Source organism: Drosophila mojavensis, unplaced genomic scaffold, assembly GCF_018153725.1.
Source record: "Drosophila mojavensis isolate 15081-1352.22 unplaced genomic scaffold, ASM1815372v1 contig_74, whole genome shotgun sequence".
Taxonomy (NCBI): Eukaryota; Metazoa; Arthropoda; class Insecta; order Diptera; family Drosophilidae; genus Drosophila; species Drosophila mojavensis.
Genome location: NW_025318899.1, coordinates 3167501 through 3180289, shown reverse-complemented (window position 1 = coordinate 3180289; position 12789 = coordinate 3167501). Strand labels below are relative to the sequence as shown.

The following is a 12789-nucleotide window of genomic DNA, read 5'->3' as shown; positions in this document are numbered from 1 at the left end:
ACATATAAGAATGAAGAAAAAAGTCGAGCTCCCGCCCATCCCACAACTAACTCCAACTCAAACCCCAAGCTAACGCCTATGCCATTCCATGCTCCGTGCTGTATAAAACAAGAATTACAGCTAACACATTCGAGCGTTAATATTTCTATGCTAGTGCTTTCTTTCTATCTGAGCTGATGCACTGAGAGAAATTATATGTACTAAATATAAAACAATGTGACTTGGTGACTTTAGTTAAGTTGGAGTTGATATAGGCTTTGAAGTTTGCTTTATAATTTTTTACGATTTTTTTTTCACCAATAATAATATAAAATAATACTCTCCGAATTTAATTCTATAATTTTTGTAAGGTAAAAACTTATTCATAGTAAAAGATAAATATATTTTTATTTTATTTTTATATTTTTATTTATTTATCTTTTCTTTTTTTAGTGCTTATCACTTGTTTCTCACAGTGTATTACCTTGACATAATTGGAACTTATTTTTCGTTAGTTTTTTGACTTACAAATTATTGATTTAAGTTTACGAAACTTGGAAACTTTCGCTTTTCACATTTGTCCCCACTTCAAACACTTTACTCAACTATTTCTGGCAGTGTAGTTGTCTCTGCTGTAGGCCAAAAACTGCAATCCAACTGTTATACATAGAGTATTTTATAGTCATGGTATGCATTTCTTTAGCCAGTCGGGGACTCTAGCGGGCGCGTTCACATTTTTATTTCTATTTTATTCGCTTTTATTTTCTGTCCTTTTTTTTTTTAGTTTCTATTTCAGTTTCTGTTTTCAGTTTTCAGTTTGAGTTGTATTTGATACCTTTGGGAGGTCGCCCCGCGCCTCGGCGCTGCATGTTAGACTGACGTCGTCCAGGTGAGGCGAGGCAGCGGCGAGTCGAACTCTCAGCCGCCACGTCGAACATTTTGCCGGTGCCCATACGAAAATCTTATGAAATATGCACAGCCTCTGTAATTTCTTATTTAAAATGCCATTAAATTTTTTGAATAGCATAGAGAGAAAGAGAGCTCGAGCGAGATGGGGGGACTAAGAGAGAGAGAGAGAGAGAGCAAGGTGGAGAGGGCAAAAGCTAGCTCTAAAACAGAGCGCAGCATGCACTCGGGCTCTGGGCAAATAGAGGCGCGCACCTGGACACGCTAGCAAACGTGTATGCAGGTGTGAGTGAGTGTGTAGCTGTATGTGTGTGTGTGTGTGTGTGTGTGGAGCGACGAGGTTAGACAAATATGGTTGGTCTGCTGCAGCGACTGTTTGAGGTGCAGGCCATGGGGGAGCGCACTTCTAGTCGAGTTTTAAAATGCATATTTGATTGTTTTTCGTAGGCAGTTGCGCCTAAATGAATGCAATAGCTGAGCTGCCACACACACACACACACACATAGTATAGACGCACAACTGTGTGGGTGTGTGTGTGTGCGTGTGTGAATGCGTAGCTCATTAAAGTGCACAAGCCAGCAACTGCTGCATCATTTATATAGACACACGCATCAGAGCATCAGCTGCTCTGTCAGTTGTAGCTATAAGTAAGACCATGTATATATAACTATATATATATGTAGTTAAATATATTATATATAGATATATACAAGTATATATGGATATCTATGTGGTCAGCTTAGTATTGATTTGGTCATGCAAATGTTGCGCTCGCGCGCTTTGCTTAAGCTAATTAATACACACACACACACGCACACTCACACACACTCGTGTCTATGTATTGTAAATCCTTGCATATTGTCTCTCTATCTGTCTCTGTCGCTTTCTCTTTGATTTGCTGCACGGATTTCTAAAATAATTACAAATACACACGAATTAAATTTGCATTAGAGCCGCAGCCAATTAGCCATTTGGTAAAGGGCCTTTGCTTTGGCTTTGACTTGTGCATGCAGCTCAGCACAGACTAAACTAGACAACAAAACAGAAGTTTGAGTGCATTGAAGTAGATGGGAGCTAATGCATATCTTTGATAGGATCGCTCTGGGAGTTAAAATAGAATTTGTAGCCCCAAAGCAAACTAGTATCATTTTCTTTAAGGATCTCTAGAAGAACATTTCACACAAAATCTTATATACAGCATCAGCTTTAGCTTAGGCTCGTCGACTCGCCCCACAGCAAGTCCATTCAACTCAATGATACCCATTATGATTTGAATTCATAGAAAAGCTGTTTAAATAATGCCCATAAACAACTCGGATTCATTTTAAATTCGTTTTTGTTTTATGATTTTTTGTTTTTGAGCTTTTGTGCTGAGTAATTAAATAAAAATTGCCTTTTGCCGAGCCATAAAAATCATTTTTCTCAAAAGCGAAATATATGGCTGATATAGCATTAGCTGATGTTTGCATTTCAATAAAGATTTGTGAATCTAAATATTATGTGCACATATCTATATAAATTATAAGCATATATATATATGTATACACACAGCAACAAGGTTGTGGAAGCAACAACAACAACAACAACAAAAGGCTGCGTCATTTTTATTTGTTTCGCTTCAAGTGCAGGAAATTGTCTGTAGCCCATTTAAAAATAAACAATAATAAAATAAATAATTAAGAAATACGCTTTTTTTTGTGCTTAATTATAAACAAAACAAAAAAAAACTGAAGGGAGTGTGGGGAAGGGAGGAAGGAAGGGGGAAGGGATTGAAGGCAGAGCCAGGCATTGTGTTGAAAAATTTGTTGAAAAGCGAGGCATTACATAAACGCTCGAAATATAAATAATAATAATAAATGGCAGCGTTTAATAAGTGAATCACTGTGAATGAAAAAAACAACAACAACAACAGCAACAAGAACAACAACAGCAATAACTACCTCAACACGCGCAGCTCAAATTAATAATATAAATATAAATGCCAAAAATAATTTTTAACATTTTTTTCTCGCTTTTTTCTTTGGATTTTTTTTTTTTTTTGTGTGTGTTTGCGTTTTTTATTTTTGGCCGCGAACGAAATAAATCAAATACAATTTGCTTCTTTTCTCTATATATCTCCCTGTCTCCCTGTGGCTGCTGGTAAACTATATAATGCGTCTCCGATCTCAAATCGTGCACACAAAAGGCTGTGTATGCTCTGTAGAGGGCGTGGCCAGTCGCTCACGAGTTGGCTTTAGAAATTTACAAATCTCTATTTGTCGCGCCTCTCAAATTGTTGTTGCACATCTCATAAAGCCATCCACATACATACTTACATATATGTATATGCACACATATCTGACTTTACGTTTATATCTTTTTATATGCATATATATGTATATTAAATGCCTGCCTTTATGGACTTAACATTGTTTTTTCAACAAACAAAATGCTCGATTGTTTTTTAGTCTCGCTTTTTATTTATTTTTAATGAGCAGATTGCTCCAAGGCGGGAATCTCTGTTGTAATAGTGTTTGCTATTGTTGTTGTTGCTGTTGTTGCTGTTTATATATCTTTTAGTATCTATTTGTCTAAAACATATATACATACACATAGATATAGCTCTGCGCTTGTCTCTATCCCAACTCATGCGTATTTTATTTTATTATGGATTTGCTTATATCTGCGTATATATCTTTTCATTTCTTATTTTTTAGTTTTATTGCTCGCCAATTACAGTGAATACGTCAAGAGCACTTGGCGCGAAACAGAACGGCATGGAAATGAAACGGAACAGCTATTAAGTTGGTCATAAAAACCATAAAAAAAAATTGTTTAACATAAATTCAAAATTTTGAGATTTTCTACTTTATCTGCATGTGTGGGATAAAAAAGTCGTTGGAGAACTTTTCCATAATTTTTTCATATCTATAGGTTTTGTTAAAATTTATGAATAATCAATAAGTCTGATGAAATATTCATAAAATATATTAATTATTTAGAGTGTGTTGAAGCATGAGTCTTAGTATAAAATTAAATGAAATACATCGATAACTTTTAATTGCTATCGATAAACAGCGTTAGAAAATCGATTTTTGGTATAGTCATTATTATTTATCATTACTATTAACTTTAATTGAATATAATATGAAACACATATACATATGTATGTATGTTGTTATCGATAACTTTTTAATGGACTCCATTATCTTTTATCTTCAACGTTCTTTATGTGCTCTACGCTTACTCTCGATTTACTTGCTTATGTGCTGAAGCTCTCACAGTTTAACTGTAAGTGATGTGCATGCAGTTATAACACACCGATAACAAGTTATCGAGAATTACACATCTCCCTCTCGCTGTATCTCAATTTGATATATTGCTCTTTATAAGTTATCCTTTAGCTAAGCTCGCGCTTCATGTGAACTCGCAATTCAGCTTCAATACACATCGATGAGAAATCCAAATGAAAAGAGATAAAACGAGATAAAGAAGAAACAAAACCTGAAATATATCGGATATGCCGGTTGGCTTTGTCTTCGTTCGCGTTCGCATTTGTATTTGGGAATCGAATTTGGAATTGACTTATTAATTAATTTATGCAGACACGTTTTAGTTTTATTATTTATAAATTTGTGTAATTTGCTTTTTATGTTTGCGAAGAAGATGCAGAGCTAAATTTGTTATTGTTGTTTCCCAGTTAGTTTTTTTTTATTTTTTTTTTTTATATTTTATAGACAATTTATATTTATATGTCTCTTTTGGCCATCGGAATTGGGCATAAATTATATCGCTCTGATTGAGAAATGTTGCTATTCCAATACATATATGTATACGATATTTATATTGTATATATATATATTTATTTATTTTTTGAGTTTTTATAGCGCAGTTGTGCGCTTTCCGCTTGTGTTTGTAAGTTTTTATTATTTTAAATTTAAATAAATTAAATTTTATTAGTAAACATTGACGAAAATATGCCACGCACTATGACAACAACAACAAGAGCAAGAGCAACGACAACAGCGCCAACAACAATAACAATAGCAAATTTATAAAGAGAGTTAGATTTGATAACAAGATACTTTTTGATTAATAAATGCAGCCGGGGCCATTTGTTTAGTTACATTTGAGCATTTGGATCGCAATGCGCAGCGTCATGTTAGATAGAGTTCAGAAAAGAGCAAAAGAAAATCGATTGAAATTGAAAAACTTTTGAAAGTCTATCTTTGTTGTTTTTTTTTTTTTTTTATTTTTTTTTACTATAAATAGATTTATAGATCTCTTATGGCTCATTAGGTCAGTGCGTACCCCCCAATGTTATATAATTAGCTAGACAACAACTCGGTTCAGCTTCAATTCAAGTCGACGTTGAGTCGACTTCACATAGCGTATCAATCAAAATGCCGCTATTTTTTAGCTCCACGAATGTTTGATTTGATTAGACAGCCGCCACACGCCGTTGCCAATGCAAATAGGCAACAACAACAACAACAATAGTTACAACAATAATAGCGTTAACAACAACAATACCACTAATTCTCACTAATAGAAGTGAATAGCAACAAGAGCTAAAGGCATGCCCAGCTCTCTCCCTCTCCCTCTCGCTCTCGGTCTGCCGCCATCTATCTCTTTTAGCCACGGGGCAGAATGTATATTAAAATAAATTTTAAACATTCCATTTTTTGTCGTTTTTTATCTTTTTTTTTTATTTTATATTTTTTTTATTTTTTGAATTTTTTATATATTTTTTATACCATTTGCGCATGCGCGCAAACTGCCAAACGAGCAAATAAATAATTAATGCAAAAAAACACAAAAGCAGCAGAAAATAAATGCTTACAAGTTGAATGGATTAAGCTAAGCTTAAAACGACTTTTAGATATCCTGTAATGTGAGCAAAAGTTCTTCTATGCGCGCTCCAATGGGTCTAAATATTGTCTATGGAAATCGTGGTTATTTAATTTAATTTTAAATATATATTTTTAGCATAAAATAATAAGAGCACTGTATAGTACATCGATCCATACAAACCAACCGCAAATTTATCTCAGCTCAATCTACCGTCGCACATATTCTGTGTTAGGGTATAAAAACGTGCCGGCAACAACCCCTCAAACATAAATACATACATTGAAATATATAAATTTATTATACATGTATTTATATAAATATATGCAATTAAATTTTGATTTATATGCATATTAAAATATATATAAATAATTATTCAATAATTGTTCGGAAACCAACAACAATAAAATTTCAATAATTTAAGCAAATGCATATAATTTATATAATTATTATAAAAATAATACCAAAAATCATTTCAGTTAGCAGCATTTAATTTTCATAAAAAACTAATTCCAGCTTGAAAACCTCGAAGTGCCAAGTCACGATGACTTCGATATAAAATTATATATATGTATATAAATGGAAACCCAAAATGCATAGCTACAATGAAAATAATTACAAATGTAATGCGGCTGACCGACAAAAAATAAATAAAAAGAAGAAAAAGAAAAAGGCAACTCGAGGGGAAAATGCTGAAAAACACATTAGACATACGTGTAGGAAATGTGACGCACCCTCTAAAGAAAAACCCAAGCACTAAAAACCATTAATTAAAACTATAAAAATTACACCACCAACACAATGCCAATGGCTAGACACATATATTTTATGATATGTCGGAACCCCAGTACCATATAAATTTATATATTTATACATATATACATATATATGTATATCTATATAGTCTTTAATTACAGAGAGCAGAAGTCTACAAAAGTCTTGCCCACTTGATATTATTATTTAAAAAAAAACGAAAATTGTTTGTCTTGCTTGTGGCCTTTATCTTAAGCTGTAGCGCAAAACATTTGTAGGGTATATTATGTTGGGTATATTGAAGTATAAACGGTTAAGGTTAATATATGTGTTAGACTTCTAATCGAAGGATACAAGAATCCATAAAATTGTAGAGAGTAAATCGTCTAAAAATATCATATTATTTTGTAGGGTATATTGATTGATTAGTTCATTTTTATATCTTGAAAAGCTATAGGATAAATATAAATATATTACTTTAATTTACAATAAATAATTTCAATAAACAATAATTTATGTTATTATATAGGATAAATCCCCTAATTATATCGTATACCTGATATAAGGTTGTCTCACCATTCTTTTAGTCTTTTGTCTCTTACAAGATTTTCATAGCTCATTTTCAATAATTCAACCTAAGAATATACCATATCAAAGAGTATTCAGACTTCGTGCATGCCTTTGCCTCAGTTTTCTATTAATGAGAGTTGGATTTTAATTGAAACGAGCGCCTGCTTCACATATTAAAATACAATAATATGCTTAATTATATATCATAACTTGTACTATATATTTTGTTTTCCTATATACTATATATTTAAACTTTTCCAGGCCTAATTAGTGGGTTTTTCATTTTTTTTGTTTTTGTACTTTTTTATTTCTATTTAATGACAAGTTTGAAACTAGTTTTTGAGGTCAGTAAATGATGGCTATAAATTACGCACATATATCAATTGTATTCACGCCTGTGACAAGTCGTAGCAATTTATTATATCATTATTTAAAACAGCTTTTAAGTTGACTCACAAATTATTTGTTTTCTGGCCGCACCTCAGACTCCGGCCATAATTTAACATTAATAAACCAATTTCGATGACATGAATCAGCAGATCAAGAGGAATCGCGGGCGCTCGCAGAATACAAAAAAAAAAAAAAAAAAAAATCAACTTACAAACAATTGTTGATTTCCTCAAAGGCCCTGCCCCTGTCCCTGCCTTATCCTCACCTCCACCCCACACAGCAATTCGCTTAGTCAACAACAACTCGAAATTGTTTCTTTGCATTGCAAACTATAAATTTAGAATACAATTTGAAATAATTATGCACATTTACATAAAACTTTAATAACTTGTCCGTGCAAAGCAAGAGCGAGAGAGTCTGAGTGAGGGAGAGAGAGAGAGAGAGAGATAGATTTTGTATCTTGTATCTGGCGCACATGCAAATACAGTTCAAAGACCTGTTCGTTATTCGAGCGAGCCCAAAAAAAAACAAAAAAAAAGAGACTACGAAAAATTTGTATTAAAAGAATAATTAAAAATGCTATTTGAACAAATGCAGAAAAATATCTAGGAAAAAACATTGCTCAGATTTTCGCTAGAAAGAACAAATAAACGAAATAAGATATTGAATAAATATATACATTGAGAAAAAATATGATTAGACATGTGCATTAAAAATAAATAACATGCATTACGGTTGCCGCTAAAAAGATACATTTGTATCTGAAGCGACATTTGTATCTAAATTACTGCCGGCTGACGCAGCAATTTCGCTCAACTTCATTACAAATATATGCATGTATTCAGAGATATATCTATTTATGTGTGTGTGAGTGTGTGTGTGTGTGTATGTGTGTATATCGTGAGTGACATAGACATAGATATAGACCATTGACCAACTTGGCGTCTATTCAGCACAATATGTGAGTCAGCCGCATAAATTTAATTATAGCTCTGCACAAACATTTATTTAGTTTTACTCAACTGCGTTATTAATCAGCCCCCCACAAACACAGACATACATTAATATATATAAATGTATATGTAGCTTATATAAAAATATTTAATTAATTATTGCGAACATAAAAACTACAATTTGTTCCTGGAACTTTTGCGCTCTAAACAAATTGCGCCAGCTTTGCAAATTGCGAAGAAACATGTGTCTCTCTCTATATATATTATAGATATCGGTATGTGTATGTGTGTGCCTTGTATACACTGTAATTAAAACAAATTTGTAGTTGCAAGCAAGTTAACAACAATTTTGGTATTCATTTAGCTGTTTAATATTGTTATAATTAATTAGTAAGCCACGTACACTTGAAGAAATTAACAGGACTTTAAAGTTGGAAGACTTCAGACTTTTAATAACAGATATTATAATTTTTTAAGCTTAATTAATTTTTGTTTGTGCATATTTTTATGAAGATAATTTGCATAAATGTTAGTGATTTGGAACAAATTCTATGTTAAGCCAAAATATCTACTCACTAAATTTCTCTCAGTGTATACCACTCTACAAAGTGTTTTTATTTATAATACATGTGCTAAGTTGTTTATTATAAGACAACAATTATAAATTTAGAATTTGAATTTGTTTATTATATATACATAGATATACTATAGTATATATTGGAAAGGTACTAATTATTGTACATACTTCTGTTTATATATATACATATAATACTCTTTATCAATACATTTGTCTTTGCTCATACTCCAAACTAAATTAGGAGCTTAACGTTCAACTAACTCTGTGCTCTTTGCATATATGGGTCTATATAAAACTGCTACAAATATCTACTCAACTGATCATTCATCATAATACCGAACTATTTCGCTCAGTGCATTCAATTCTTTACTATTTGTGTTTGTCAAAAATTGAATTATGTTATTCGCTCTGATGATATATGTACACAAACTAGTCTGTACAGATCGAGCTATACGCACACATAAACACACACATACTCATATAGACATACACGCTCACACCATCGATGTTTAGTATTTTTAAAATACTATTCATTATAAATGTTTTTCGAGTAGCGATTTGTGCGTGTGGCAAAAGGCTGAGTAAAAAAAATTAGCTAGCATTTAATTTTCAATTTTCTCGAAAAATATACGACGCACACACAGCGCAAAAAAAAATAGATTTGAATTTATGGTCGAGCCGCTGTCGCTGGCTGTTGAAATTAATAAAGTAAATTTGACCTCACATAGATACGCACACACACACACACGCAGAAACAGAAGCGCGCGACAATATAATGAATGAAGAGCTAAAGATGCAGCTATAGGCATTCATATACACATACACATACATATATGCCTGTGTATAGAATGACAAACGGCAGCGGCTGCAATTAGCACGCGGCGTACGCTGTTGCAACAGCGGACCTGCCTTGATAAATGCCTTTGGCAGCGCGCGAAACAAACTGTGCAAATATTTGACAAAATACAACTATAAATATTGCCTAAGAATTAATGCGGCGTCTCGCACAGTGACACCAAAAAGTGCGTTGACAGCAACAGCAGCAACGGCAACAGACACGACAGCAACATATACAGCAGCAACTGTTGCTGCCGTACAGTCTGCTGGCATAGTCTGCTGCTGTCTAACAGCATCTTGGCCTCAAAGAATTCATCATTCATTTCTATTAACGGTGTCAATTTAGCAACGGGGCGTGGTCAAGTGGCTGTCGCTGTCGCTGTCGCTGTTAGCGTTTATCTGCCTTGTTTAAGCATTTTCCTATTGACTTTGGCGTTACAGTTAAACAAATATTGAGTTGAAAATGTATTCGTTAAGCAAATATTGTAAATACGATAGTTTTTTCTCTCTGTTGTTTTTGTTTTTGTCTTTGTTTATCTATGTAGACAGCAAAACGTTGACAGCGTCGTATTTAGTCTCTTGCATTTGCATTTTTGTGCACAGGTAAGTCCCAAGAGCCCGCAGGTGTAAGTCTTCTTGTATAGAGAGCTCATACATATATATATATCTTTGTATATATATATACTGTATGCTCAACTTATTTGCTGTTAATGCGAGGGTGGCCCATTAGCATTTATGTGTCAGCCAAGGGATCTTAACATTTCAAAAAATTCTTTAAATTATTTGCTATCTGCTCTGTCTTAATGTACTCGAAGCTATGCCAAAATTGTCTAGAAATTTTTCGTTTTTCATGCTTTTGTTATTTTTATATATTTGTAAATTACATAAGGACAGGTGAATTTATGTATTAGAAAATTTAATACACATTAATATTTGAAACTACAAAAGCCGCCATTGCCTTGAGTTTTCGTTTGCAATAAAACGTTTTCAGTCCATAGAAAATCATTTAAATGCTAAGCTATAAAAAAAGCCAGATTTGCTGCTTATCTTCCATTACCAAGCTAGATCCAAACAGATTTTCAGGCTCAGCACTTGACTTATCGGTATTTGAAATCTAGCCGAAATCTAGCTAAATGCTCTTCCATCTATAATTTCCTATATATATTATATATCTATTTATATGCTTCCCACTTCAACTACTTTGCATGCGTTTGAACTTCAATCAATTGCCACATTCGAAACAAATTGTTGCAGGGCTAAGCTGCTGCAGTCGAAGTGCAGCAGCAGCAGCCCTTGGTCTAAGCAATGTAGATTGCCATATGCTGGGCAGGCACTCAAAAATCAAGGAAAATAGAAATCCATTTGAAAGCAACGTCTTGGAATTACTTTCTAAACAATATATCGAGCAAGTTGTGAAGGCGGACTTCGATGTGGCCATAAAATGTGCCCCCATGCAGCACAACTAATAAAATACATAAATAAGAGAACTGCTGCAACAGGGAAATACATTAAAAACCAAATACGAACATATGTTTCGCTTTACAAATTATATATCCAGAATCGTAATAATTACACGCAGCACTAGCACCGGGGAGGAAGCCAAATGCAATGGATGCAATGGATGAGGCGAGGCGCACAGATGATTCGATTTATTTAACAGATCTCAGCCGGAGCTGAGCTAGCGCTGTGATGCGATGCGGGGGTGCGAGGGTATGCGAGAGGGCTGCCTAAATAAAGAAATGCATTCAAAAAGGCAGCGGGCAGCGCGGAGAAAAGATGATGGAAAAAAAAGAGAAGAAAAAGAAAAACAAAGAAAAAGTCGAGCGGCAAAAGTAAAAGAAATAAATAATGAAAACAGAATTTTACTAAAGCAAACGCTGTTGTTGTTGTTGTTGCTGCTGTTGTTGTACAGTACACAGAGTAATAAATATTGATATGCGCGCACACACACATGCATAGAGATACACAGATACAGCTAGCGATACAGATACACGGCTAAAGATACAGCTACACGCTGAGCAACTGGCCAAACATGCCATTTACATGTGTTTGCCCTATCTCGCTCTCTCTCTCTCTCTGTGTGTCTGTCTTCCCTCTCCAATCGTCTTCCAAGATGCATTTAATAATTTACAAATGCATCTGCTGCAAATGTGTTAAAATTCGTAAAGTAATAAAATAACAAATCTAACGCACACACAGTCACACAGCATCCATCCAATCGACGGCGGCTGCAAAGATGCTTCAAACGAAAATGCCACGCCCCCTCCCGCCTCAAATGCCCGCCCCACACCTCACGGTCCACGGTCCACGGCCCAGCAGCAGCAGGCAGCAGCAATTGATCGGTGAAAAACTTCAAAGGCGAACAGACGGACATAGGTACAAAATATTTTATTTACAGTTTGCGACTAAACAGTCGTAGATAAATAAACAGACAAGATCGAATACACTGCAAGAAAATGGCATTACAAGTGTTTTAGTATTGGAAATATTTGGAATTCAAAAATGCGTGGACTCAATGCGAGTGAGGAATGTGAGTGAATGTTAGAGAGTTATAAATTAGTCTATTCAGGGTTTTCTTAGAGTGTTTTTATCTCCTATAGAGTACTAAGTGGTTAAATGAGAAAGAGTGAGATAGACAGAGAGAGAAATAGAGAAAGAGAGACGGGAGTTAGATAGTATAGCTTCTGCAACATTTTTTTTTTGCAGTGTATTTCTAGCATCATATAATGCGAGTGCATATTTGAGTGGTATTATGACCTTTGTTCACTTATCATGCAGTATATAAACAGTTAGCTAGCTAAAGTGCTATTCGTCTTGCAGCTGGTAGTATCCCTCCACTGCCTTTAACCATCTCTCTCTCTCTCTCACTCACTCTCAACCTCAGCCTTTTAGACTCTAACTACCTTCACAAACATTTCTGCCAGTGTATGAACACCCTCAACACTCTGCCAGCCTAAGCAGCTAATCGGAGCTTTGTGCAGCACTCTCTGTTTT

At 34.1% G+C, this 12789-nt stretch overlaps 1 protein-coding gene across 2 annotated transcripts in view; it reads right to left on the bottom strand.

Moving 5' to 3' along the window:
* The window catches only part of LOC6581295 (protein bric-a-brac 2), a 38343-nt gene that overhangs the window by 11130 nt on the left and 14424 nt on the right, over positions 1 to 12789 (bottom strand). The gene's annotated exons all lie outside the window — the stretch shown is intronic.